The sequence below is a fragment of the Odocoileus virginianus genome, chromosome 10 (assembly GCF_023699985.2).
Source record: "Odocoileus virginianus isolate 20LAN1187 ecotype Illinois chromosome 10, Ovbor_1.2, whole genome shotgun sequence".
Classification (NCBI taxonomy): domain Eukaryota; kingdom Metazoa; phylum Chordata; class Mammalia; order Artiodactyla; family Cervidae; genus Odocoileus; species Odocoileus virginianus.
This window is the reverse complement of record NC_069683.1, coordinates 8,061,718-8,088,222: the sequence shown is the minus strand read 5'-3', so window position 1 is coordinate 8,088,222 and position 26,505 is coordinate 8,061,718.

Sequence of the window (26,505 nt, the reverse complement as noted above, 5' to 3'; positions counted from 1 at the left end):
CTGGAGTCAACCCAAACCCATATCCATCGAGTCGGCGATGCCATCCAGCCATCTCATCCTCTGTCGTCCCCTTCTCCTCCTGCCCTCAATCCCTCCCGGCATCAGGGTCTTTTCCAATGAGTCATCCCTTCACATGAGATGGCCAAAGTATTGGAGTTTCAGCTTCAGCATCAGTCCTTCCAATGAACACCCAGGACTAACCTCCTTTAGGATGGACTGGTTGGATCTCCTTGCAGTCCAAGGGACTCTCAAGAGTCTTCTCCAACACCACAGTTCAAAAGCATCGATTCTTCGGTGCTCAGCTTTCTTTCTTTCAGTCCAGCTCTCACATCCATACATGATTACTGGAAAAACCCCATAGCCTTGACTAGAGGGACCTTTGTTGGCAAAGAAGTGTCTCTCCCTTTAATGGTAGTTCTTAAATTTTAAAGATAGTTTATAAGTGTTTCAAGAAGAGTATAAAATCATTCAGCATCGGTATCTTTATCCTCATTTCAAACAGGACAAAAATATTATTATAAAACACCACATATCCAGTGAAGATTCCTTTTTCTATTACTGTTGTTTACAGATTTAGTTTCACTTTTTTGGATTCTGCTTCATTGACTCTTTTCAGTTTATCTGCTTGAATCACAGTCTTCCTCTCTGAGTTCAATTTTTTTCTTGCTAAATCATATCTTTCCTAGTTCTTTCAGGATGGCTTGTGAGTGAAAAATTTCATTTATCTTGATATGTAGAAAAATATTTGTATTTCTTTTTAATTAGGAAGTCAAACTCACATAACCCACATAACACAGTAAGATTGAATGTATTGTTACATTTATTTAGATTTATAGAACAATTCAGGAGAGATAGTTTTCTTCTCATTGGGGAGGCCCTGAGCTATATATGTACATAGCTTCTTATTTCTCCTCTTACCTGAACAGAATGTGTGCAACAAATAGGGGTACCTTCAACATGCATGTGGTTTAACTTGGCTTAGAGAGGCTAGTGCCTTGGTTTCCCATCAGTCTTTTATTTTGTTCCTGTCACACAGACCCAAGGCTTGTACACTCATTTACAGGAACCTCAGTCCAGATGGACTCCCACCAATCAAAAATTTCACAGTAAATAATGCAGATAATTGTCTCTTAATATGTAACATTCCACATATATCTTAACTCAGCATGTGTCCAAGGGAATGATGCTGTGAGAAGACATTACTGAGAAGGAAGTTTTTTTCTTTCCAGGAAAGTCTTTTTTTTTTTTGGAAAGTCTTTTTTTAAGCAACTATTTTTATTAGAATGATTTACAATGTGTATTAATTTCTACTGTATAGCAAAATGATTCAGTTATACATAAATATATGTTTTTTTCATATTTCTGTTATGGTTTATCAGAGGATATGGAATCTAATTCCCTATGCTCTACAGTAGGACCTTATTGTTTTTCCATTCTCTATATAATAGTTTGCATCTATTTGCATCTCAAAAATTGCATTGGCCGTATGTATTATCTCAAATTTGCATCTCAGACTCTCAGTTTGTCCGTCCTCCACCCCCCACCTTGGCAACCACAAGACTGTTCTCTATGTCTATGTGTCTATTTCTGCTTCATAGATGGGCTCATTTGTGTTATAGTTTAGATTCTACATATAAGTGATATCATATGGTATTTCTCTTTCTGAATTACTTCATTTAGTATGATAATTTCTAGGTCCATTCATGTTGTTACAAATGATATTTTTTATTCCTTTTATGGTTGAGTAGTACTCCATCTGTACCTTAATGTCATCATCTATTGCTCTGTCAATGGACATTTAGATTGTTTCTATATCTTGGCTATTTGTAGATAGTGCTGCTTCCCTGGTGGCTCAGAGGTTAAAGCATCTGCCTGCAATGCAGGAGACTTGGGTTCGATCCCTGGGTCAGGAAGATCCCCTGGAGAAGGAAATGGCCACCCACTCCAGTATTCTTGCCTGAGAATCCCATGAACAGAGGAGCCTGGTGGGCTACAGTCCATGGAGTCGCAAAGAGTCAGACATGACTGGGCGCCTTCACTTTCTTTCTTCTTTCTTTTCTTTCTGCTATAAGAATAGCAGCTTTCTATAAACATAGAAAATTATAGTTTTCTCCAAATATATGCCTAGTGATTACTAAATCATATAGCAACTCTATTTTTAGTTTTTTTGAGGAACCTCCAGAATGTTTTCCATAGTGGTTATACCAAGTTATGTGCTCACCAACTGTGTAGGAGGGTTCTCCTTTCTCTATATCTTCTCCAGGTGATACCTCATTGTAGTTTTGATTTACATTTCTCTAATAATTAGTTATGTTGAGCATCTTTTCATGTACCCATTGGCCATCTGTGTGTCTTCTTTGGAGAAATGTCTATTTAGATCTTCTGCTCATTGTTTGGTTGGGTTGCTTGTTTTTTAGTCATTGGGTTGTATGAGCTCTTTGTATACTTTGGAAATTAGGTCCTTGTCAGTTGCATCATTTGCAAATATTTTCTCCTAGTCTGTAAGTTGTCTTTTGGTTTTGTTTATGGTTTCTTTTGGTGTATAAAAGCTTATAAGTTTGAAGAGGTCACAATTGTTTATTTTTGCTTTTATTTCTATTGCCTTGGGAGATTGACATAAGAAAACATTGGTACTGTTTATGTTACAGAATGTTTTACCTGCATTCTCTTCTAGGGGTTTTATGGTGTCATGTCTTATATTTAAGTCTTTGAACTAATTTGAGTTTATTTTTGTTTCTGGTGTGAGGGAGTGTTCTAACTTTATTGATTTACATGCAGCTGTCCAGCTTTCCTAACACCATTTGTTGAAGAGACTGTCTTTTCTGTATTGTGTATTCTTGGCTCCTTTGTCAAAGATTAATTGGCCTAGCTGTGTGCAGGAAAGTTTTATTGTGTTTAGGTCTCAGAACTGATGTTGATATTTTACTCTCAGGTTTTTTAGCCAGGCATGAGAGTCTAGATTGAGAGTGATTTTTTTTTTTTCCTCAGCAATTTGTAAATATAGCTCCACTTTTACCTGGTATCTGTAGTTGCCAGTGGGAAGTCAGCTGCCTATCTAATGGTCATTCCTGTAAGAATCTGATTTTTCACTAATAAATTTTATTATTTTCTACATATTTTTAATTTTGTTATGATACATCTAGGCACACATGTATTTTAATGTATCCTTCTTAGAACATGGATTACATTTTTAATCTGAGGATTTTCAGCACTGAAAAAATGCTTACCAGAATCTATTCATCTATTGCTTCTCCACTCTTTCTGCTATTCTAATTTTTTTGGAGCTCTTTCTAGACCTCCTCAGTCTACCCTCCATTTATTCAAACTGCTTTTTTCCACAAATTTCTCAGTTCTACTTTTTTGCTTTACTACTTAATTGCTTTGATTGTGCCTTCTCTAAAGATTATGCAATTTTATTTCCAGAATTTCTAATAGAATGCAATTTTATTTCCAGAATTTCTAATAGACTGTATTTAGATATGACTGTTATTGTTTCAGTTCAGTTCAGTTCAGTTGCTCAGTCCTGTCCAACTCTTTGCTACCCCATGAACTGCAGCACGCCAGGCCTCCCTGTCCATCACCAACTCCCGGAGTCCATCCAAACCCATGTCCATTGAGTCGATGATGCCATCCAACCATCTCATCCTCTGTTGTCCCCTTCTCCTCCTGCCCTCAATCTTTCCCAGTATCAAGGTCTTTTCAAATGAGTCAGCTCTTCACATCAGGTGGCCAAATTATTGGAGTTTCAGCTTCAGCATCAGTCCTTCCAATGAACACCCAGGACTGATCTCCTTTAGGATGTACTGGTTGGATCTCCTTGCAGTCCAAGGGACTCTCAAGAGTCTTATCCAACACCACAGTCCAAAAACACCAATTCTTTGGCTCTCAGCTTTCTTTATAGTCTGACTCTCACATCCATACATGACTACTGGAAAAACCATAGCCTTGACTAGACGGACCTTTGTTGACAAAGTAATGTCTCTGCTTTTTAATATGCTGTCTAGGTTGGTCATAAAAAACTTTTTCAGTTCTATTATTTTCACTTCATCTGGGAAAGAATGAATAGTTTATTCATTATAATTATCAATATTTTGATGGCTATCTTTTCTTAGCATTTTTTTCTTCATGAATAATGAAATTTAGGTTTTCAGGCTTATCTTGAGTAGGAGGAAGTTTTGTCAGTTATTTAGGAGTTTCTTCCTCCTTCTGTCCTTCTTTATTCCACCCCCCCCCCCCCCACACACACACCCCTGCTGGTGGTTTTTCAATTGCCTCCACCCAATCCTGGTAAGCTTCCAAGCTAGAGCTAGATCTTTATCTAGATCAAGATACATCAGGTATTTTGCCCCATAGGGACATGCTAATGGGATAGGGGTAAGCACTGGTCACTGAGGCAAAGGTCTTTTTGGTTAACATCCTGGCTTCAAAACTGTATCTGCATCTTACTTTTCTGGATACTCAGGTGGTGGTAGGCAAGAGGGGTTATTTTTGTAAGCTTCCTTTCATGGAATGATACCCTATACCCTAACTTTAAAGAATGACCCCAGGTCTGATCCCCCTTGCTTATCTTAATAGCTTATGACTCCATGGGAGTTAGTCTAGTTGCCTCTGCCTTTTTACAGAGCTAGAATTCAGCAGAACCTCAGGAGTGGCCCCACTTGTTGGTTTGTATTTCTGTTCTCTTTCTGATCCAAAGAAACATTTATTTGATTCTTTAGAGTGTTATTGTCATTTAAATTTTCTCTTTTACTATTGTCTTTTTTTTATAACAGTTACTCCCAGAAGAAGGGAGTGGATCAAAGATCAAAACTTTGTCTTGAACAGAACCAATATAGCTCTAATTACCTAAAATAAAAAAATTCCACTTCTTTAGAAACATTTTTTTCTTAATGATACATTTGTAAGATAACCGAAAAATACTTTAGAGGTGGATCTTCAAAAGTAGACATGTCTTTACCATCCCTGCCTAAAACCAGATAGCATATTACTTAAATGCTATCCAGTGATGACATTTCTAATGAAATTAGAGCTGTAGTCCAAACAAAATTTTAACTTGGTTTAAGGCTAAAATGTAGAGACTAACCAGCTCCAAATATCCCTCAAATATCACTCTTCTCAGCTAAGCTTTTTGACAGGGCTGAGTATCAGTCAGGCCAAGATTGAGCTCTTTAGAGGAAGTGAAGACACTGTGTTGATTGAAAAGAGATCCATATGTTTTAGGCATATGTTTTAGGCTGTCAGGTGGCAAGACTGACATTCCGTCATGAAAATTCAGGAGCCTGACTTGTATTCTCACCCCAGCAGAAGGCCTTCCCACCTCCCAAAGTGAGCCATAACAGTGCTTGTGGAAAAGCTACAACTTTTTATTTTAAAAGAGCTTCCAATCTTCTCAGAGTCTTAAAAAAACCTCATTTGAGGGTCTTCCATAGCAGAGGTCCCCCACCCCTTGGCCATAGATCAGTATGCCAGTCTTCAGCCTGTTAGGAACGGGGCCACACAGCAGGAGGTGAGTGGTAGGCAAATGAGTGAAGCTTCATCTATCACTCCACATCTCTAACATTACTGCCTGAACTGTCTCCCCCCACCCACCCTGGATCTGTGGAAAAAATCGTCTTCCATGAGACCGATCTCTGGTGCCAAAAAGATTGAGGACCACTGTTCCATAGCACTGGAGGAATTCTCTAAAACCTGAAAGGAAAATATTGATAACAGAAAACCTTAGTTCAGAAGGAGTATCAGAAGGAAGAGACACATGCGGCCCTGACTGTCCTCTTTATTTAGAAGTGAATGTATATTCAACAAGGAATCTCCATATGGCCACCTCACATCAGTTCCTAACAGAGGATAGGAATATGATGGTCACTTGGTTCTTTCCTTGAAGGATTAAGTCATAACAAGACTAAAGCAAAGGGAGAAGCCAGGAAATGACTAGTCATTGTGAAACCTAAAAAGACTGAACTAAGGAAGGAAGAATGTAGGAGAGAGAAGGAATTTTAAAAATGTATTTAAGAGACAGAATCCTGATAGACTGTAGCATAAAAATATAGGAAGATTTTATGACTTCAGGATGACTCTCACACTTTTGCTTATTTGAAAAGATGATTGATGGGGCCATTCATCAGTACAGAGAATATGGGAGGAAGAAAAGGAAAAGGAACAATAAAGCAAATGGTTCAGTTTTTAAATAGATTGGACTTTAAGTATTTGGGGAATATCCAGCTGGAGAAATTCAGTGGGCAGTGAATACACTGTGGATTACAGGATGGAAACTGTAAATTTTGGAATCATTAGCACACAAGCATATAGGATGAACAGAGAAAGAACTCTAGAGGGGAGAGTAGGAGAGAGTTATTACCTCTCATTCCATGAAAATATCCTCAAAAAGTTTGGGTAAGTGAAAAAAAGCATGGAATTGGCATTTTTAAAATCATGAAGCCACAGGATAGCTACCTACCTTTCTTTATGTTTGTTATATCTTGGAATTGACTCAGCACATCTTAAGTACTGACAAAATAACCATGTGAACTGAAAGGAAGGATTTGGAACTAAATTCATTCCCTAAAATATGGACTGATGCTGAAGCTGAAGCTCCATTACTTTGACCATTTGATGCCAAGAGCCGATTCTTTGGAGGAGACCCTGATGCTGGGAAAGATTGATGACAAAAGGAGACGGGGACAGCAGACAATGGGATGGTTAGATAGCATCACCAACTCAATGGACATGAATTTGAGCAAACTCTGGGAGATAGTGAAGGATAGGAGAGTACGGTGTGTTGCAGTCCATGGGGTCGCAAACAGTTAGACACGAGTTAGTGACTTAACAACAACAGAGGACTTATCTTGTACAAGAGTCCTTTCTTTTTTTAGTTCATATTGTGTGGGGCTGACTCCAGATTCAAATTTCAATGTTGGCCTTTGACCCCCAACACGGTCAGTTAGAAAGTGCTATTCCCTATACACAGTTACACGACTGAGAAACTGAGCAGCATCATTCCCTATACATAGTACTTCTCCATTGATGGTCACAAGATCATAGACGGGCCAATGGGAGCCTTCCAAGGACTTCTGCTGGAGTGAAAATGAAGTCTTTATGGAGAAAATGTAAGTTAGCATGGAGAAGTTTAGATTTGTGATCTACCTAAATATACAATAATAGAAGAGTTGTTAGATAAATAACGAGAATCTTTGAAGCAATAATATCTCTGATTCAGTGTTCAGTCAATAAAGTTAGTCATGTTTTTGTATGCAAATGTTGTTACACAGATGTATATGTGTATATGTAATTCAAATTATGTTTATGTAGATAGGATACATAAATGGATAGATAGTAAGGTAGATGACTGGTAACAAAACTATTAACATGATTGTGTTAACATTATTGCTGATTCATACAAAAAGTACAAATAACAACGTTGTTATCGATAAGACTGAAAAGCACAGCTTTTAGAAAAATCATCCGTCTATTTTCAGAATGAGATTGTTAAGTGGCGTCCATGAGACAAGAACATACCTTAGCAAGGAGGAATATAATTTTCCACTGAAGGAAATGATGCTTCTACTGGGCTGAAGTAACTCTCCAGGCAGAAAGTATGGCAGACCTAATGACTAGATAAAGAGCTGGCAAACTTTTTCCTGTAAAGACTCAGATAGCAAATATGTTTCGCTTTGCAGGCCTTACTGCCTCTGTCACAACCTTTCCATTTTGCCACTCTAGTGCGAAAGCAGTTATAAACAATATGTAAATAAAGGAATGTAGCTGTATTCCAGGAAAATTTTATTTACAAAATACAGACAGACAATGGATTTGGCCCCTGAGTCATAGTTTGCTGACGCCTGGACTGCAGCAGTAAAAAGCTTCCTCTCTTTCTGCAGAGCCAGTTGGACTGGAATTCTTTGTGTGGAGACACTCAGAGAAGTTCCCTTGCTGAGAGTAAGTTGTCCTGGTACAAGGGAGGAGGCTGGGAGAGGCTAGGAGGCACAAGTCTTTGCTTTCAATGGGCATCTGTGCTGGTACCAGTTACATCGGCTGCAACTGAAGATGCAGAGGGCAGATGATGGTAGCTGGCGGGGAGGTCCACCCCAAGACCACCCTCTAATCTCAGGAGGTAATGCTGGTCTTCCAGTACAAGCAGGAGGCAAATCATTTGAGCCTTTGCACCCAACAGTAGTGATGACTAATGGGGATGAGCGAAGATAGCAGAGGGGACATGAATGATGGGAAGACATCAAGGTGGGGGTGGGGTGGTGGAAGATGGGAATGGACAGGGTTGGGTTGGAGGTGAAGGGACCCAGAAGGGAAGCAGAGCAGAAAAAACAGTGGAGAAAGATGAGAAACCCAAGAGACCGCTCCTCTTCCGATGCAAACACTCACAATAACCGGATGTATTTTGAGTAGGGCACTTTTCAAGCCACAATTTGTAAAGCAAAAGGAGTTGCAACTGTATTTGTTGTCACAGGTCAATGAGGCCAAAGACATAGGATTCATACACATACTAGCTCAAAGCTCCTAACAATTCAGGAGTCCTTTGAAATGAATTTTAGTTTTATTCATTACAGTATCTTTATTTGTTTGAAAAAATAATACATAAACGTGCAGAATGTTATTTATTCAGACTGATTGGTGTCCAAAAGAGTTATGTACTTACAATAATCCCATGTCCTCCCCCAAGCCTGCCAACAGTGACTCAAAGGTTGGTACCATTTTCTGTAACAAAAGACCCAAGAAGAGAGCTTGCTGATGCTATTCAGGAGGGAATCTGCTGATGGAGATAGGCAGGTCTAGCTGAAGAAGCAGAAACTAGCCCTCAGGGACCCTCCCAATCTGTCCTCTGCTACGTATTTTAGCTTTAACTCACACCAATGTCATGTGGCCTCTCTTGCTCTAATCTCACCAGCTTGCTTTTGGATCTTGGAAAGCATCAGCTTCCTCCTTCCTCAGGGCTTTCCAAGGGCTGTTTCTTCTGCTTAGAACACTCTTCCTTACTCACACTCACACTCCTAGACAGTCTCCAGACCAGGAAGTGCTGTTTTAGGTCCCTAACGGCATTAAGACAGAGAGAGAGCCCTGAGCTGTAAGGTGGACTTGTTTCTAGTCTTGGACCAAATTCTATCAAGCTGTGTACTTTGGGTGACTTTACCTTCTCTGAAAATTAATTTACTTATTAGAAAACCAGAGCTAAAAATATCAGCTGCACCTCACCCACAGAGAAGTCAGAGAATTGCATGTTATTGCAGTAAGAACATGCATCAAATAGCACAAGGCACTATCTTTGGAAACCTCTATGAGAACCTTTCTATTACTCAGCCCAAAGCTCCTTCCTAGCCTTTCCTCACATTCTCTTTCCTCTTTACGGTAGGGGCCAGAAATTCAACGTGCTTTCTTCTCCTGTGATAACTGTCACCACCCACTCCATCCTTTGAATCATGTTGCTTCAAGGATAGTCACTCTCCCTACCCACAATCATATTTGGTGACCTCAAACACACAAGTTGTTTGACTGCTCATTAGCTCCAGGAAACAGAGCCAATTTGGCATTTTGAGTCACAGAGCTCCGGAGACTTCTTATGGTTCTTCATCCATGTTTCATTTCATAGTACCTGAAACACCCTCTGTCTTCTAGCTTCCTTCTCAAGATGAAGCTCAACAAAACTTCTTTATCCTGTGACCCTGATAAGAGCAAAACACTAAGATCTTTTCCTCCAGGAGGAGGCTCTTCTTCCCTGACTGAGAACGTCATCCAAGAAGAAAGATAATCTCCTTGTCCTAGATACAATTTGCAACTGGAAACCTCCAGCTCAGGTAATTCCATGAAATTTTGACTCACATGGGAATGGTCTGAAAGAAGAGAGAAAACACACAGCCTGTGTCCTCCCACTACCCATAACAATACCCACACTCACGTGGCTAAATGAACACAGTGCTCTTTCCAGCTGATCCCAGTCAGGTCCCAGAGTTCTACCCAGGCTAGTCTTTTAGACAGACATCATCAAGCAAGAGCTGGCAAATGAGATGAAGCTGATTAGCTGTAAACACCTCTGAGGCAAAACCTTTCTTCCAAAGTTCACTCTTAAAGGCTTGGAGCAACCCTGTCCATAAAACCTGTTATGCCAGAATTGGAAAGTGCCTCAACTCTGTAATTTGTCCTTACTTATTCTAGCCCCCTGGTGTCCAGTTCAGGTTGGTAGATTGCTCTAAGGAAAAATTATGAAATGGAGCAATTCTCTTTGAGTTGACAACTTATAGACTGGGATGACCCTTCTGAAGTGACTTAGCCTTTCCAGGTGGCTCAGTGGTGAAGAGCCAATGTAGGAGACACAAGAGACATGGGCTCTGTCTCTGGGTCAGGAAGATCCCTTGGAGTAGGAAATAGCAACCCATTCCAGTATTCTTGCCTGGAAAATCCCATGGACAGAGGAGCCTGGCAAGCTACCGGCCATGGGATCACAAAGAGTCTGACAGAACTGAGCACAGCACCCACACCAAAGCAGTTTTGTGCTTTCTCTCCTCTGATTGCTGTTTAGGTGCCAGGAACAGAGGATTCTGCAGCCATCCTTGAGGACCCGCACAAATCCACTTTCATTTCCTTCCTTGTTGGCTGAATCAGATTCCCCTTGGGTATCCATAGGGTTCCATTTGCTCTGATTAGGCAGCGTCTCCATTCTGATTGGTAGGTGCCAGGCTATATCTGATGCTGAGTATTTTGAATAGCACTCTTGTTTTTCACACTCCATAGACAAGGATAAGGGAAGGAACTCCTTACCCCTAAGGAATGAACTACAGTTTGTATAAGCCAATCTAAGTGACATCATTCCCCTTGTCAGTGACTGGTTTAGGTTTTAGCAGGTAGCCCCATTCTGACCAATGAAAGAATAAGTCTAATGGGGAAATTTCTGGGAAAATGTCTTCATTCTTAAAAAGAGATGTCTTACAGGATTCTCAATAAAGTTGGTGGATTGAACACGTGTATTCACCACTGGTTCCTTCCAAAGCCCCACTAAAAAGATAATAATGAGGTACTTCCCTGGCTGTGCAGTGATTAAGACTCTGTGCTTTGAAATCATGGGGTTCCAGTTGAATCCTTTGTGGGGAACTAATATCCCACATGCTATGTGGCATGGTCAACAGTGTCAGTAAAGAAATTTTCTTTAAAAGATAAATCTGTAAGAACAAGGAAAGTAGGATAGAAGACCAACAAAGTTTTAAATGCTAAACATTTAAAAGTAGGAACCCACTGCACATCTAAGAATCCTAAGAATCCTAAGTCATCAGTGGAGAAAGTTGAGAAAAAAAAAATCAGTTTCACAGGAATTCTCAAAAACATCAGAAAAAGGAAGAAATTCTGGTCATAGAGGTAAAGACCAGAAAACAAAGGAAGTTTGAAAAATCTGTTAAAGGGGGAAAAAGAGACATCTAAAATCCCCTCTGTGCATCTAATTACCTCTTCCTACACTAACAGGTTACTTTCCAGGAGGGGACAGAGAACCTCTCATTTCGGGAGCACCAAGCAAAGTTGAAGATGGGGGTGAGGTGGGGCATACCAAGGAAATCAAGTGAAATTCTACATACTCATTCTTGAGAGTCTCAGACCTCTTCCACAAGGAGCGTTCCCAACATGCTGGTAGCCCCAGAATTATAACCTCCAGGCAGGATTCTTCTCCGGGTAATCTATCTTGCCAAGAAAAGGGGGAAAAAAAAACCACACTAAAGATCATATTATCAAGGATTCCTCCAGTAAATCTTCCCTGCCAGATCACACAGCATTGAAGCTCTCAGTTAATAAGATCCAGTTATGTGTAAAGAATTTCAACTAGGTTTTTAGCAGCCCACACTTAACTAAGCTTAGACTGTAAAGGCAATGGCACCCCACTCCAGTACTCTTGCCTGGAGAATCCCATGAATGGAGGAGCCTGGTGGGCTGCAGTCCATGGGGTCGCTAAGGGTTGGACATGACTGAGCGACTTCACTTTCACCTTTACTTTCATGCATTGGAGAAAGAAATGGCAACCCACTCCAGTGTTCTTGCCTGGAGAATCCCAGGGACAGGGGAGCCTGGTGGGCTGCCGTCTATGGGGTCGCACAGAGTCGGACAAGACTGAAGTGACAGCAGCAGCAGCAGCAGCCTGTAAAGGATCATAAGAGGAAGTCTCTAACATGAAGAACAGAGTTCAAGGCAAATATGGAAAAACAGTTTGGAAGAGACAGCTATGATATAGGGAGAAAACTTCAAGGAATTGTAACTGATGTCCTTAGAGAGGTAAGAGTATATTTTGCATCTAGATAAAAAGAACAAAATGCTATTTTTTATGAAAGAAATGAGGGAGGGATTTGAAGGACAAAAAAATACCTCTTGAAAATTAAAAATGAGAGAGTTTTTTCAATAAAAATTAGATAAATTAGATTTAATAAATTTAGATTTCAATAAATTAGATTTTAAAACTGAGGAAATCTTCCTAAAAATAGAGCAAAAAGTGAAACAAAGGTGGACAGAAGAAGGGCAATAGTAGAGCAAAAAATGTACAGTGCCCAAATAACCAAGTTCTAGAAAAGAGAAAGAAAGCCGAGTGGGCTATAACATGAAAGAATAATTTTTAAAATCCCATTATCAGAGGTTATAAGTTTCCAGGGCCCTGTGCTGTGCTGGGCTGGGCTGAGTCACTCAGTCATGTCCAGCTCTTTGTGACCCCATGGACTATCACCCGTCAGGCCCCTCTGTTCATGGGGATTCTCCAGGCAAGAATACTAGAGTGTGTTGCATGCTCTCCTGCAGGGGATCTTCCCAACCAAGGGATAGAAGCTAGGTCTCCCACATTGCGGGCAGATTTTTTACCATCTGAGCCACCAGGAATACTGGAGGGGGTAGACTATCCCTTCTCCAGAGGATCTTCCTGACCCAGGGATTGAACCAGTGTCTCCTGCATTGCAGGAGGATTCTTTACCAGTTGAGCTACCAGGGAGGTCCAGTGTCCTACTAAGTGCTAAATAATAAAAATAGGTCCACGCTAAGACATTGACATATCATCATGAAATTTCAAAGCACTGGGGATAAAGAGAGTCTGTTACAGAGGTGGAGGAAATCATATTACATATTAAGGAACAAGAAACAAACTGACACTTGATTTCCCTACAGTAACATAGGAAGCTGGGAGGTTGTAGAGTCTTCAAATCTCTCACTGAAAATTACAAACTATATACCCAGCCAAACTATTAAATATTAGAATACAACACAGTATTTGCAACTATTCAAAAGTCTCAAAAAATGTATTTCCCGTGTACCCTATCTCTGAAAGCTACTAGAGGATTTACTCTAACAAGGGAATAAACCAAGAGAATTAAAGACAAGAAATTTGGAAAGCAGGGTATTCAACACAAAAAATAGACCCAAGAGACTCCAGGATGATGATGGAGACAGACTTCAGGATGGCAACTGGGTGGGGGAGTCTAGAGAGAAATTAGTCCATATCAGTGCCATTTAGGAGGTTCTGGAGGATATATCTCTGAGAAAATAAGGTTGATAAATGGTGCTGTTAAAGGAATCTGGCATCAATGATGGAACAAGGCTTGACATTCAACATCAAGCCAAGATGTTGAGTATAGCAAATAGCTATACTATATATTCTGTCTTTATAGAATGAAATTCTGTCTATGATGACATCACAGAACCATCCCTAAAAACATCCTGGTCTCCAGACATTGTATTATGTGAGATAATAAATAGTCCCTAGCTTAAATCAACTTCAGTTGGCTTTTCTATTCCTTGTGGCCAAAATCATCCAACTGATACAGAGACTCAAGTTCCTTCAAAGGGAGGAGGTAGGGTGCTTGACAATAGTCTGGAAAAAGCATCATGAATTAGGAAGCTCTCTCAGTCACGTGAACACTCTTACTAATTTTCTCTCTCCTTCATCTATTCAAACTCCTTTTTTTAGCCATCATTTCCTCTGCTTACTCATTGCCTGCTTTTTTTTTTCTCTTTTTTTTTTTTTTTAAGTAAATGGCTGTCCCGGAGTTGGTGATGGACAGGGCAGCCTGGCTGCTGTGGTTCATGGGGTCGCAAAGAGTCAGACACGACTGAGCAACTGAACTGAACTGAGCTAGAGGGCTGAAGCTGGAAGGGCTGCGTTTGTGAATATTTCTTAGGAGATTGAGAGAAATTCTGAGGAAGTTGATCTCTGGTTCTTTCTCAATTTAATTTTATTTAGATTTAAATATATTTAAAGAAGCAGATTCACAGCTACAGAGAGCGAGTGGTGACCAGTGGAGGAGAGGAAAGGGAAATGGACAATACAGGGGTAACAAGCTAAAGGTACAAACTATTGTACATAAAGTAAACTACAAGGATGCATTGTACCAAAAAAATAAAAATAAAGTAAGTGGCTGGTCACAACCCTCATCTATTTAATGGCTTCTTTTCAACTTCTGAGGCCATTGTTAAAATGCATGTTTTCTATTGTGTTCTTTTTTGCCATTCATCGTTGTTTTATTTATTGTTTTCTTTTTAAAATTTTATTGGAGTATAGTTGCTTTGCAATGTTGTGTTAGTTTCTGCTGTAAAGCAAAGTAAATCAGTTACACATACACATATATTCACTCTTTTTTAGATTTCCTTCCCGTTTAGGTCACCATAGACCAATGAGTAGAGTTCCCTGTGCTAAAGAGTAGGTTCTCATTATTTATCTATTTTACACATAGTAGTGCATAGATGTCAATCCCAATCTCCCAATTCACCCCCGTCCTCTTTCCCTCCTTCATAACTGTGGGTTTGTTCTCTACACCTGTGTACTCATTTCTGCCTTGCCAATAAGTTCACACTGTACCAATTTTCTGGATTCCACCTATAAGCAATATTATATGATATTTGTTTTTCTCTTTTTGACTTACTTCACTTGGTATGACTGTCTCTCAGTCCATCCACATCTCTGCAAATGGAACTATTGCATTCCTTTTTATGGGTATTATTCCATTCTATATATGTGCCACATCTCATTCATCCATTTGTCTGTCGATGGACATTTAGGTGCTTCCACGTCCTGGCTATTGTAAAGAGTGCTGTAATGAACATTGAGGTGCATGCATCTTTTCAAATTATGTATTCTCTGGATATATGCCTAGGAGCGGGGTTGCTGTGTCATATGGTAGCTCTATTTTTAGCTTTTTAAGGAACCCCCATAGTGGCTGCACCAAATTACATTCCCCAGCAGCAGTGTAGGAGGGTTCCCTTTTCTCCACACCCTCTCCTGAATTTTTTTGTTTATAGACTTTTTGAGGATGACCCTTCTGACTGGTTTCAGGTGATAACTCACTGTAGTTTAGATTTGCATTTCTCTAATAATTAGCAATGTTGAGCATCTTTTCAAGTGCTTATTGACCATCACTATATCTTCTTTGGAGAAACGTCTATTTAGAACTTACACCCATTTTTTGATTGGGTCATTTGTTTTTTTGATATTGAGTTGGTTGAGCTGTTTGCATATGTTGGAGATTAATCCCTTAATTGCATCATTTGCAAACATTCTAGCAATTTCTTGAGAAAGTAAATAGGATAGGTCCAACTCATATTTTAATGCCAGCCCACATGATGTCTCAGACTTTTCTGATTGGTTCCCCTTGGTTACTATTCCCACCTCTGATCCCATCAGCTGGTGTTCCTGGGGGAAAAGAAAATAGTACCAGGGTCATGGTGACATAAAACTAGCCTCCTACCCCCACCCACCACCTCAACAGAGATTATTGAGAGAAGGATGGAGACATTTCTTCTTAGAACAGAGCTGCAGAATAGGCTGACTTAATTAATCTCAGATAACTGATTGCCTTTTTGAGACAGAAAAAAGAGAGAGAGAGAGAATACATAAATTCCTTTTATGCTACCTCACAGGAAAGGCATTTTAAAGCCCAAACCACAACTTCCTGCTACAATCATGTTCTTGTGGCTTCGTTGGAAATGAAATACAGCAGCTTCCCACCACTTCTATAATATCCATTCTGGAAATATTTCACCCCTTGGGTAGTTTCATCTTCAGGCAAAAGAAATCCCATTTCCTTACACTGTCATTTTAAGGACTGAGGGGTAAAAAACTCATTTATCACATTTATAAAACTTATTTCCCCAAAATGAATGTATAGACCAGTTTTTATTCAAAAATCATGAAGGCATTATGTAAATGTCAAAGGCTATATTTTAAGTTACGTCATTTTTATTCATAGACTATGTACTGATGCAATTTAAATATGTAAAATATTTTGTACTTGTATTGGTCATAAATACACAGACCATTTCCTGTGGTAGCCAGAAATTCATGATTGGTGAAAGAATAATATATAGATTTACATATAGACATATAGTACATTATAGAGAGATATACCTAGATAAAACTCATGTGGCCTTAAGTACATATAAAATTGATGATAGCTTAGTATATGTGTACCTACTTCTAGATAATGTGAACATGCCTTGTGCATATATAGGAGATTTGAGTGTGTATGTATACATGTACATATGTTGACAAAGGATGATAAAGCAACATTTTTAAAGGCAAGTATTAATATGTTCTAAAAATATGTTATCATTATATCTTTAAAATATATTTTGATATGCCTTTAGCTCTGTGTCAGAGCTAAACACAAAACATAGAATCAGCCTAACAATGGGGTCATGGCAGACTCATTAAGGCTTATTCAAGTGTAGGGACTCTCTCACTTGCAGCTTGTATATGTCCAGTCTGTGGTTAGTAATAGCTCCTGTGTACTAAGGCTCTACCAAATGTTAGGGATGGTGCCAAGGGCTTTTTATTTCATTTAATTGAGCAAAGAACAGAGGAAGCTGGCCTACATCCAAATGTGGTAAAATCTTCCCTTACATTCTCACAGTTGGCCCTCTCTCCGCATCTGAGCCCCCATCAGCCCAGGCTGACCTGGTCACCCCACACCACACCCCTCTGCTGTTCTGCTCCCCTCTATCCCTCTCCCCTGCCGTTTCCCCCTTTTCCCCCTCAGAGACTACTCTATGAGATCTCACACCAGCCCTTGACTTTGGGGGGACAGACACTGTCTCCTTCCCTACAGTTCTTCCCGTTTTCTGCATGGGGGAAAGAAATCACTTGAAGAACACGGGCTTAGCAAAATCTGAATTCCACCATTCCTACTCTGGGTGTTCTTGGCTAACCTGGTGGGAGCTTTTTCATCTGGGGAGTTACACGAGTAGGCCGATGATTTCCAAGATTCATCTTCAACAGTCAAATTCTGCCCTCGCCAAAGCTCACCCAGTCTCCACTTGTGGGGTGGTGGTGACTGTGGGGAGGTGAGATTGGGGAAGTCATCAGCAACTCCTCTAGGTATCAGCAGAGGTCCACCCCTTTGAGATACACCATTCCCTTTGAGAGACGGGTCATGGGGGCTTTCTGGTTCCATCAGTTTGGGAATAAGCTGATCTCCACGTACCTAACTAAGGACTTCCCTGGTGCTCCCGTGGCTCAGACTCCCTGCTTCCAATGCAGGGGGCCTGAGATGTTATCCTTAATGAGGGAACTAGATCCCACATGCCTCAAGGAAGGCCTGGCTCAGCCAAATAAAATATTTAAAAAAAAAAATTTTTTTTAAACATATACAACTAAGAAGCGCATATCAATACAAAGGAGTGAGAATATGTTCTCATTTTAGCCTACAAAGTTACTAAGATCAAGCACTCCTTATTTCCTCTTCTCACATAGGACGGGGATATGCCCCCAGACGATGCAGCCTTGAACTCATCCTTGGCTTCTTAGCTGATCTGAACGCCAGTTGGTTTGGGAGAAGGGAGTGTGCTCATTTTTGTTAATATGATTGTTTACATCAATTGCCCAGTCAATTAACATTACTGTGTTTTCTCAACCTAATGTTGAAAGGCGTTTTATAGGAAGATGTTAATGCTCTACCACCACATCCAGGTCTCCCACAGGACACTTCACTTTTGTGTTTTAGAGTTTATTTTATTTATTTATTTTGCTGCACTGGGTCCTTGTTGCCATGCCCAGGATCTCTGTTGTGGCCTGTGGGCTCTTAGCTGTAGCTTGTGAGCTCTAGTTCCCTGACCAGGAATCAAACCTGCACCCCCTACACTGGGAGTGCAGAGTCTTAACCACTGGACCACCAGGGCAATCCCCACTTTTGTGTTTTAAAGCAGAATACTATTTAAAAAATGAGACAAAGTAGACATATATAAATTTGCCAGCCCTCCTTATCTTTTCTACCCATTTCTTCACTACAAAGATAGATGTAACTTCCAAGGGTGGGGAGTTGACAGGAGGAAGAAACCTTCTGAACAGAGCAGCTGTTCCTAATTACAAATCATTAAGGAAGAAAGCAGCCTATTAATTCAGAAAAACTGCAAAAACCAATCATGGAGTATAAAAATCCCATCTTTCTCTGTCTTTGCCAAATTAAGTCATTGTTCCAGACTCTCCATTCTGAATCAGGGTGATGTTATGGATCTGCCTATGATTACCTTCAGAGAAAATTCTAAGTAGCTCAGTTCAGTTCAGTCACTCAGTCGTGTCCGACTCTTTGCGACCCCATGGACTGCAGCACACCAGGCCTCCCTGTCCATCACCAACTCCCGGAGTTTACTCAAACTCATGTCCATTGAATCAGTGATGCCATCCAACCACCTCATCCTCTGTCGTCACCTTCTTTTCCCACCTTCAATCTTTCCCAGCATCAGGGTCTTTTCAAATGAGTCAGTTCTTTGCATCAGGTGGCCAAAGTATTGGAGTTTCAGCTTCAACATCAGTCCTTCCAATGAATATTCAGAACTGATTTCCTTTAGGATGGCCTGGTTGGAGCTACCTAAGCTGTTACTGTAAGGTAATTTTACCTGTGGAATCCACCCACACAGGTAACATATACAAAATGAGAAATGTGTGGTACTTTAAACACGAAGTGACTCCACAGAGCAATGTTTTCATATAAATCTCCTTTAGATTTCTATAACTGTGTTTGACTTAACAACATTTTTCTCATCATAAAAATAATATTAAGATTTTTTTCTCATTATAAAAAACAATCTATGCTTGATGTAGAAAGTGTTAGGCCTAGAAGACTATAAAAATCATCTTATTTTCCATCCTATCATCTTATAAATATTACTATTTTAGAATATATTCCTCCACTTTTTTCCATTTATATGTCCTTTTTTTACAAAGTACTCCTCACAGTACATATCACATAACATCTTTCTTTCTCTTAATGGAATTGTATGCATGTTGTATGTATTAAGTATTTCTCATAACCTTATTTTAATAGCTGCAAAGTAGCCCATTAAATGGTTGTATCATAACTTAAAAAAAAAAAAACCTCCCATTGTTACACATTTAAATAGTTTCCAATTTTTACAATTAATGTTAAAAACATGGCTTCAGTGACTCATGGTTGATAAATTTTTGCATGTATCTAGGACCATTTCCTTCTGCCCTGTTCTTCAGGACTGATATGCTAGGTCAAAGTTTGCAAAATTTTAATACTCTAAAAGTTATTCAGGGAAGATTCATTATACCAAGAATTTTGTTGTAAGAAATAGAAATGTTATGCCAATTCTATTTTTTAGAATCTTAGATTCTTTGAGTAAATTAAAAGAAATTACTTCTGGAGAGTCTAATTTAAATGTTCTGGAGGGGAGCCCAGGCCAGGCACATATTTTTTTAAAGTTGTAGAGCTGAGTTTACAGTCCAGTTAGGGCTGAGGACCACTGGGGCTTCTTAATGAGCTCCTGATCTACCCAGGAACTTTACTTTGAGGGGAGAAGTAACTGTGCTGACACACAATTTTTTACAAATCTCATTAAAAAAAAAAAAAAAAAAACTTAAAAAACCGTGACTAGGCCAGACTTTTTTCTGAGCAATGCAACTATGAGCCCTCATAAATGATTTTGTAGAACATCTTTTGTCCAGGTACATCCATATGTAAGCACACATACATTAAACGTCCAAGAGAGAGCAGCGATTGATGAAAAGAATACAAATTTCACTCGCCACCCCATCACCTTCCTACTTCGGAGTCCGAGAACAAATCTACAGCAAACACGTGAAGTGACCCATATTCACCTCTAATCTTGTCACCTTAGTTTTGAAGGAATTTTTTTAAAAGGAATGGGTGAATAAAAAGAACTGGAAAGAGACTTCCCTGGTGGTGCAGTGGTTAAAACTCCATGCTTCCAATGCAGGGGTATGGGTTCCATCCCTGGCTGGGGAGCTGAGATCCCACATGCCTGGTAGCAAAAAAAACAAATCACAAAATGGAAACAATATTGTAACAAATTCAATAAAGACCTTTAAAAAAACTGGTCCACATAAAATAAATCTTAAAAAAAAAAAAAGCACTGGAAAGGTGGCATCCAATACCATAAATTCTCAGGGACAGGAAGATGAGATCTGGCTACTTTCTCTCTGGAAGCTGGAGTGATCTCTTAGAACATTATAATCCTCATCATCCTAAAGAAATTAGATCAGCATCACCCTGCTCTCTGCTTCCAGGCCTCTTTGACAGTAATAACTGCCACCCCATCTCCCCTCCTCCCACTGGTCCAGTCTACTGGGGACATTGATGTTATGTGTCAAATAATGCCTCTGCCCCACTCCCAGCCCCCTAGTAGAGTATCTGTCCATTTATATCTTTAGTCTTCTCTCATCATTTATCCCATTTGAGCTCAGGCTTTTGTATTCAACTCTAAATACATCTCCAATTCCCAGTGAGAAGCCTAGCCATGCCAGCTTAAGTCACATAAAGATCCATTTACAAAAAACAGGAACTATTTGTGTCCAAAAATGTTGGCTTATATCATCTTCAACCATTTCCTACAGAAGAGAGCTGCAATCCTGATTAATAATAAAAATAAAACCTAACATTAAGTCAGTCATTTAATAAGCCTGGTCCTATATGAAGGACATCCTGTGTATTCTTTTCAGTATTTATACATTATCTATGTTATAGCGGAGCAAACGGAGGCTTAGAGAGGTCAGGACATTATTTAAGGTTATGCATCTTGTAGGCAACAAGGAACTCAAGCAAGAGATCCACAATTTAACTTGAATTCACACGTGTATTCACTACACTTATCAATATAGTCTGTCGTTGAGGGTTATCCATTCCCCCTCACCAAGATATCTTTTAGCAAAATTCTTCCAAAAATGTTCCCCCAAAATACTATTTGGAATTACATTAAAGGAACAATCTCTCTTATGAGAGTAAACCACAGAAACTTTCAGTGTTTTAGCAAAGATGGATAGAAGGATAGTATCCAGTTAGGGGGAGAATCGGAGAAGGAAATGGCACCCCACTCCAGTACGCTTGCCTTGAAAATCCCATGGACGGAGGAGCCTGATAAGCTACAGTCCACAGGGTCGCGAAGAGTCGGACACGACTGAGAAACTTCACTTTTGCTTTTCATTTTCATGCATTGGAGAAGGAAATGGCAACCCACTCCAGTGTTCTTGCCTGGAGAATCCCAGGGACAGGGGAGCCTGGTGGGCTGCCGCCGTCTATGGGGTCACACAGTCAGACACGACTGAAGCGACTTAGCAGCAGCAGCAGCAGCAGGGGAAGAATCAAATATCTGTTTCTGTATACATATCATTCACAATATTTTTCTGCCAAAGGCCTTGTTTTGCTTTCAAAAGGCAGTCTGGGAACTTCCCTGGAGATCCAGTGGTTAAGAATCTGCCTCTCAAAGCAGGGGACACAGGTCCAATCCCTGGCTTGTGAACTAAGATTCCACATGCCACAGAGCAACTAAGCCCACGCCACAGCTACTGAGCCCACACACCACGACTAGAGAGAAGCCCGCACACTGCAATGAAGAACTTGGATGCCAACAAAAGATCAGGCATGCCACAAAAAAGATCCTGTGTGCTGCAACTAAGACCTGGCATGGCCGAATAAATCCATCAGTACATATTTTTTTAATATTATTTTTTATGCTTGTCCATATCCTTGCACAAGCTTACCCCATCTTATTACACTTTGCTTTTTGCACTTCACAGATATTGCATTTTTTTTTAATACAAATGGAAGGTTCATGTCAACCTTGCATTTTCAGATGATGGTTAGCATTTTATATGATTAAAGTGTTTTTTAATTAAAGCATGTAAATTTCTTAGACATAATGCCATTGCATACTTAATACACTTAATATAGTGTAAACTTAATACATTTAATATAGTGTAAACATAACTTTTATATGCATGAGGAAACCAAAAAATCATGTACTCACTTTATTGTGATATTTACTTTATTGCAGTGATCTGCAACAGAACCTGCAATGCTTCTGAGTGTACCTGGACCTCTTCTTCCTGTTGATACCAAGTCTATGAATCCATTAGGGGCTTCCCAGGTGGCTCAGTGATAAAGAATCTGCCTGCCAGTGTAAGGAATTGCGGGTTCGATCCCTGGGTTGGGAAAATCCCCTGAAGGAGGAACTGGCAACCCATTCCAGTATTCTTGCCTGGAGAATCCCATGGACAGAAAAGCCTAGTGGGCTACAGTTCATGGAGTTGCAAAGAGCTGGACATGACTGGGCAACTGAGCACGCACCCATGAATCCATCAAGACTACACTCATGCCCTGTCCATACTGAATCTGTTGCCCATTTACTGCCAGAGACAGTAATCCCCTTTTCCCATAAATTTCCGGTTCACCCAGCTACACAAAATCCACTTAGAAAAGGACCAAAATAAGCTATGAGTATCTACTGTATGTGTATACTATACTTGTGGTGGAGAAGAGTGTTATATAAAGGGAAAAATATAAGAACTAGCAAAATACATAGTGGGAGAGGAGGGAAGCAGATTAAGCACAACCTTGGCCAAATTGCTTCATTTCTGAGTCTCCGTTTCTTCATCTTTCAAGTGAAGAGGATAGGTTAAACAAACTGGGCTCTAATTTCTGGTACATATTTAACATCTTTCATTGTCTGCAACACTGTCAGTGCTCAATTAGCAGTGCTGAATTGACTGCTAATTCAGGGAAAAAAAGAAAAGGAGTGTGTCTAAACCCTAAACACACATAATTATTACTTGGCTTCATGTTTTGCCAGAAATGCAAAGCTTCACTGAAATTCTGATTTAGCTTGGCTTGGTGATTTGAGATGAGAGTAATCTTCACACCAAAACCTTATTCAAGAATCCAAATTGAAGTAAGCCAAGACTTTCTGAAGATGCTCCCTTACTTTTCATTCACTCCTAAAGCTATGTCCCTCTGGCTTTTACTCTGAAAATCTTTTCACATTAGAGTGATGTCCTAGTTGTCGAACACAATGTTGACTTTGTATCCTGCAATCTAATTAAAATCACTTACTAGTTTAGGAATTCTTTTGTGGATTCCCCTTGGAATTTTCTGCATGGAAATCTTGGCATCTGAAAATATGCTTGCCTTTATTTCTTATCTTATACTGACTAAGATATCCAATAAAATGTTGAATATTGAAAATGGATATCTTTCCATTGTTCATAGTTTTGGGGAAAAAGCATTCAGTGTTTCACCATTAAGTATGATGTTAGCTAGGCATTTCTCTAGGTGCCTTTTATTAGGTTAAGAAAGTTTCCTTCTATTCCTATCCTGCCAAGAGTCTTTCTTATGAATGGATGCTGAATTTTGTCAAATACTGATTCTGTATTTGATATGATCATATGATTGTTCTTCTTTATATTCAGTTTCTTAATATGGTATTTTATGGAGCTTTATTGCATTTATGCTCATGAGGTATATTTGGCCTGCAGTGGTTTTTTGTTTGTTTTATGTAGCACTATCTTTGTCTAAGTTTGGTAACTTGGTAGTGCTGGCCTATAAACTGAGCTGAGAGTGTTCTCTAATTTCTGGAAGAGATCGTATAGAATTGGCATTAATTCTTCTTTAAATATTTGGTAGAAGGTGCCAGTGCAACCATCTGTGCCTGAAGATTGCTTTTTTTGAAACTTTTAACTACAAATTCAATTTTTTAAACTTGTATAGAATTATTTGAGGTATCTATTTCATCTTGAGTGAGTTTTGGTAGTGTGTTGTTTTCAAGGAATTATTCTATTCCATTTACATGTTCAAATTTATGTCAGTAGAATTGTTTTTAGCATCCCCTTAATACCTCTTTAATGTCTATGGGATCTGTAATGATATCCCCCCTCTTTCATTCCTAATATTGATAATTTATGTCTTATCTATTTTTTTTCTGTTAGTTTCACTAGAGGCTTGTCAATGTTACTAATCTCAGCAAATCAGCCATTGTTTTTTTATTGTTTTCCTCTATTTTCTGTTTTTAATTTCATTGATCTCTGCTCTTACCTTTATTATTTCCTTCTTTCTGCTTTCTTTGGGTTTATTTTATTCCCATTTTTCTAGTTGTTTTTTTTTTTTAAATGAAAGTCTAGCTTATTGATTTGAGAACTTTCTTCTTAGATGAGAATATAATGCTATTTGTTTTTAAAAACTTTTGTGGAAAATTTTGTGTGGTAGAAAAATACTCAGACCTGGCCTTAGGGTGCATCATACTTAATTTGAACACAGGCAAGATATTGGTAAATTAATGAACCCATCACCTCATTTGAAAGAGGGGAAAAAAGTGATTCCAAATGGGAAAACTCTAGATAGTCCAGTGCAAAATTAATTAGAGTTATAATAGATAAGAATTGTTTGGGAGCAAAGGACAAAGCATTCTCTGCAGCAGAGTGGTGGCCTCGTCTGCAAGGCTTTCTATCTTTTTTACGAAAAGGCACTCTGGTAACCCCATGTATGATCTTCAGTCACATACACTCCTACTTTTATGTCTCTTCTACTAGGAAACACCCATATTCATTGTGAAAATGTCCATGGTATGTTGTTTGTAACTGTTTCAGTTGCACACTTTGTGACTCACTCAGTAACTATTAATAAATATTTCTGGTGTGTTTGAGGCTACAAAAGAATTACTTTAAGCCTTATGTTTTAATAAACTTAAAACAGTTCCTTTGGGGGAAACACAATATGTATACAAATGAAATCTACATCAATCAGCAATAGTCATCCTTTATTTAAAACTTACAATGTGTCAGACACTGTATGTACTGGGTACATACATTTAATTTCTGCCACTATCCTATAAGGTAGTAGTCCCCAACCTTTTTGGTCCCAAGGACCAGTTTCATGAAAGACAATTTTTCCACTGACCAAGGGGAGGAAGAAGGGTTTTTGAATGATTCAAGGGCATTACATTTGTTGTGCACTTTTACTTCTGTTATTATTACAACAGTTCCACCTCGGATCATCAAGCATTAGATCCTGGAGATTGAGGAGCCCTGCTATAAGTTATAGATAATAGGGAGGATAATTTCGTAGAAATTATAGGTGTGAGAGTCAGAAACCAAATTTGAATCTCTGCTTTCTCTCTTAACATGGCTAAAGCCAGTTACTTGATCTCTCTGAACTTCAGTTTTTTAAACTGAAAAATGGTGATAAAGTCGTTGTGAGACTTAAAAGTGACAATGCATATATGAGAAGGGCCTAGTTGGGTAGGGGGTTTGACGTCTAAAATACTTTAAATGCCAAATTACTGCATATTAGCTATGACACTATCAGCAAATTATTTATTCTGTATTTTGATCTCATATATAATATTGGTCTTATTAGATAGATAGGCAGAGAGATAGAGACAGACACATATCATCTTCCCCTTCACCACAAATCCTCTCTGTTGGGTGTTTTCATCTCAATTACAGGCAACCTCATCTGTCCATCCCCTCAGCTGTTTAGATCAAACAACTTGGAGTAATTTTTAATGCTCCTCATGACCCAGTCAATCTGAGAGCAAATCCCATTACTTCTACCTTCAAAATGTATCCAGACTTCTTCCTTCTCTATCTCCACCTCCTCCATCGTCATGGTCTGGGCCACCTGTACTATTGACATAACTTCCTAACTGGTTTTCTCACTTCCACCCTACCCTCCCATCCACTGTTCTTATCACACAGCCAGAAGGATGCTTTTAAACATCAATCAGATCCAGTTCTCCAATGGCTTCCCACGTCAGTCAGAGGAAAAGGTATTATGAGTCAGGTACTACTTTATTTAAGAGAAATAAGATGTAATCCGTGTCCTCAACTCATTGTGTAGTTTGCAAAAGAAGCCAGGAAATATATAATAAATAAGAGCAAGGTATTCACACACACACAAATATTTTACTTAGTGAGGAGGGAATTGTAAGAGTTTTAAAAATATATCTGATGTGGTCAAGACAAAGCTGGCAGTAACAATCAGAAGACTAATAGCGCAGTATGCATTTGGTGCAAAAGCTTCCCCATCCTATGAATCTAGGGGGTTGACCAAGATGATTCAAGAGTTCCTCTGACAGTGAGTCATCCATAATTTCAGGATTGCTTTTGCCTGTGTTTGCCATTATGAAATGATCCTCACGCTACCATTCCTAATATTAGAAGATTCCATTCTAACCAGTACAAATTGTTAGGCCAAGGAGTGGGTGTTTATGGTATGGGTTTATTTGTTCTCTATTTGTTCTCCA